At 45.7% G+C, this 4,314-nt stretch overlaps 1 long non-coding RNA gene across 1 annotated transcript; it reads left to right on the forward strand.

The window, feature by feature from the left end:
- Positions 1-248: 248 nt before the first annotated feature.
- On the forward strand, positions 249-2,026 carry LOC135376636 (uncharacterized). Its single transcript, XR_010417778.1, has 3 exons — positions 249-409; positions 1,756-1,824; positions 1,891-2,026. It is a non-coding gene; the product is annotated as an uncharacterized LOC135376636 (long non-coding RNA).
- Positions 2,027-4,314: the final 2,288 nt, after the last annotated feature.

Here is a 4,314-nt window from a genome sequence, read left to right on the forward strand (position 1 = left end):
TTGCTACGCATGTTGACACATGCAGTATACAGAACAAGCTCTAATGAAGGAAGGGAGTTGCCTCAGGACAGAAGCCGCCGATATTTCGAACAGAGACTGTGCTTCTTCGCCCAGAAGAAGAACAGTCTCTGTTCGAAATATCGTCGTCTTCTGTCCTGAGTCAACCCCCTTCCTACATCTCTACCGGTTCGCTGGATTTCTACCGATCTAAGCTCTAATGAAGGACGTTTATACTGTTTCAGATTATGTTCCCGTCGAAGACAATGATCCCCGTAGTACAATGTACCTTTGGAGACCGGTCAATATCTTCTTCATCGGTGACCGCCATTTCCGTGCGCTTCAACAAAGAGTCGTCACGCCTACCAACGTTACCGAGTTGTATCTGTACTCACAGAGCATATTGAATGCCGTATGTACTTGGGGCTCCTTCAGTACTTTCAATTTATGAGATATGAAGCATTCGACGTTCTATGCTTGAGTCTTCAGGTTTATTCGAGAAGTGTGTAAAAATGCAGTTCTTGATGCAGTTTTGTGGGCAGCAGCAAAGCGTTTAAGGGTAAATTCACACGGCCGACAGATCCCCGGCATCGATCCGCGGACTCCGTAAACGTCACAGCCTACGTCATTGAAATGTGAACACACCTGTCTGTTATAGACCAGATCATAGGGCGGGGATAGTTCGCGTGCGCCGTGGAAGCCACCCGCGCGGGAACCTGTCGGTCCGCGCGACGTCACTCGCATCAGGAGTGTTTCTCCCTACTCCGATCCCTCATGTGAACCCACCCTTATATGCAACGACATACGTGATGCTTGAAAGTGTGAGTCACGAAAAGCTTGTGTCATCTAGAACAGCAGACGTAGCATCATCAGCTCGAAAGATCATGAAGGGGTGTCCCAACGCTGAAAATCTTATATTTCAAAATCCGCAATGCCTAAATCCCAAATAGCAATAATAAAGCTTATATCTACGAGCTCTGAAAATGGGCGTATTTCAAAGCAGAGTGTCACTGAGTGTCGACCTCAACGTGTCGACGTGTCGACCTCGAGCGTTCACGAATCGCTCGTTCATCGAAGCCGGCTTGGGGAATGGCACATTTGTTCCTGCGAAACATATTGCGCTGCGCTGAGTGCTGTGTGAGTCCAAGTTTTGTTGAATACAGATACCCATGCATGTTCTAGGCGCGGGCAGAATTACCCCGACTAGGCATTTTGAACTTTTGAACGTCTGGAATGTCGATCATGTGGATTCTTAACTCTGGGATTTGGGGACGTCCCCCGTGCGGAAGCTATTAGCATAAACGTTTTCTTCGCCTTGTCGGGGCAAAGTGGCTAAGAAACATCATTGCCAGTGCACAGCGAGCATTATGTTAAATTATATGAGTACACAGCGAGAGTGTACGTATAGGTGACCACAAAATAACCTGAGGTTCAATTAGAAAGTAGAGCATGAAGTCGCGTCCCATGGCAGTCTCGACCAACAGCTGTATGCGGTGAACAAGAGAGAGAGAGGAAGAGAAGGAAGAGAGTCAACTTGTTCAACACAGAGGACTAAAGACACTCACAGGACTGGCCTTTGAAACAATCATTTTTACAAATTTTCGGGACGAACACTTTACTTGTATTCGTTGCAGATGCACATCGCGTGATAACCATGTTCATACAAAAAGAGGGAACTGTTCGGGAAGCGTGGGTTACAAGATTGCAACTACCGTTAAAAGAATGTAATAAGTGCGTGTGAAATTCCAATGACGTCAGGTGGCCTTTATGATCCGGGAGGACTATCCAAGCTGTGACATCAAATTGAAGACCAGTGGCACATACGTGGTACGTAAAATTTGAATATTTTATTTCTACTTTAGGACACATTAAATATGGCTTTTCCCCTTTTAGGTGACGAACGACGAAGATAAGAAATTCATGCAAAAGCCAGGTTCCGTTGTTGGGCTGAGCGACATGCATCGCATTCAGGACTTCGTGGAACAAAACACCGCGGCGAGTTTCGCAGATATAGTGATCGTATTGCTTGGGTGAGCTTTTCTAGCGAGTGTTATTTTCCTACGGGGAAGAAGGAAGCGTAGCTATTGTTGATTTCCACGGATCTCGCTGTTATCGATGCACATCAGTGGGACTAAGTGCGAAATGAAGTGGAGTGAAATAGTGTAATTGAACCCGTCGGCGGCAATAAAGATATAAATCGAGAAATCGCGAACGGAGAAAAGATTAATATTTCGTAAACTAATTGCAACTCGAATTACTCGAATAACAGAAATGGAAAATCCGTGACATATATGTGTATGTCTACTACACGCATGTCCTGTTAGCCCCTTTTTAGGGTATGTGGTTTAGCGGGAACTGAACCCCTGTGTAGTGGAAAAGCCATGACAAGGCTGACTGTGGCGCAAAGCGGTCATACACTTGAAAGTGATGAAGATGACCAGAGCAATACGACTTATTAGTGTGGTGTATGCGTTTTTTCGATAACAATGCTCAGTAGCATTGTTGACAGGTCACCTGAGGTAGGACGAAACCTAGGTAGCTCACCAATATTGGACTAATGTGGGCTGCCGGGTTGACAAGTACTGGTCCTAAATGGGCTGCGGATACTCGTCCAACAGGGAAAGTACAACCGGGCTCCCTATTGGACCAATATTGGTTGCCCATATTGGCAAGCCCATACTGCGCTAATTTTTCCGCCAACGATGACTCCGCGTAATAGTAAAGCATTATCTAGTATCATATCCACCGCTACGAATAGCATTACTGTTGTCGTCTTTTTCTTTTATCTTTCTGCACTTCTCTTAATTGATCCACCTCGAGCCGCCTTACACACCAGCTCCCGTGCCATAGTGGTTAAGATGATCGCGTTCCACACCAAGGCTGGGAGGTGACACGGGTTCGAATCCCATCACCGACTGGAGGTTTCCCCTGGGTTTTCCAAAGACTTTCCAGACGAATGTCGGCACAGTTCCCCCTGAAATCGGCCCACGACACATACTAACCTCCTGTCCCCCACTCCTTCCTGCTATCCTCTCTCCATCTGTCCATATCTGTACGCCGCTCATAGCCACAGTTGCTTTGCAGCGCTAACACGGAACTAAACGCGCCGCCTTACAAGAACACACTGCCTCGCCAGTAGTATACGTAGGTGACAGGACGACGACATTGCGACCTCGGCAGCGCCACCGTCGCGCCTGCGTCAACATTTTTTCCCCATCTCTTTCCGCGCCCGGCGTGTGGTCGGAGGGCTACGCGTGCGCTTACCCTAGCACATTTTTTTCAGCCTGGGCCGACTTCTTTTGCCATTTTTCCGCCTGGGCCAACTTCACTCCCAATTTTTTCCTGCTACAACAGGTGTGCAGTAGGCGGTTTACATGCAAAGGCTAGCCATACACAAAAGTACAAGTGAAAATACGTTCCTTAAAGCCAATGCTGTAATGCCAATCTGTGAATGGGGAAAATCTAGTCACAAAACCTGAAGCAGCAAAACAAACACAATACAATACACGTAATAAAGAATATACTTATTATAGGTATGATGTAATAGCATTGAACAGGTATCACACATCAAACACAATATTTTTTATTAATGGTAATCATCATGCACACAAGTTTTCAATGAATCAGAATTAAAATGGGGTAGCACATATAATCAAAGAAGAAACTCATAATCAATACGATTACAATCAAAATTACAAGTTTGCTTATAAAAATTCTAACATTGGAATATCTGAACACCATCATTGCAATAGTGGAGCTTTAATTATAAGTTCTGATAGATGTACATAATTTTATGCACAATAGCTGAGTTGAATATTCCAACATGACACAAATTTGATTAGTCAGCTTCTAATCCACCTGAAATGGTTCTAATGAAGTGGTCAATCACCGGCACGTTGGCAGAGAAAGTTAATTTATCATCGCACATTTTTTAAACTGGGTCAACTTCTTCAGCAATTTTTCTGCCTGGGCCGCCTTCCTTCGCAATTTTTTTAGGTGGTGCATGAGTGGTTTACACGCAGGTAGGGACATGCACACTGTCATCCTAGCCAGGCGATGATACCGTCACACCTGGACTGACTTCTTTGACAATTTTTCCGCGTGGGCCGACTGCATTCGTAATTTTTTTCCGCTACAACAGCCGTCTGGTCGATGGATTACATGCAAGTAGGGAGATGCACACTGGCAACCCCACCAAGCGACGGTGCTGTCACACCTGGGCCGACTTGATTCATATTTTTTCCGACTGGGCCGGCCGACTTCACTCGTAATTTTTTCCGCTACAATATCTGCGCAGTGGGCGGTTTGCATGCAAGT

Source organism: Ornithodoros turicata, unplaced genomic scaffold, assembly GCF_037126465.1.
Source record: "Ornithodoros turicata isolate Travis unplaced genomic scaffold, ASM3712646v1 ctg00001196.1, whole genome shotgun sequence".
NCBI lineage: Eukaryota > Metazoa > Arthropoda > Arachnida > Ixodida > Argasidae > Ornithodoros > Ornithodoros turicata.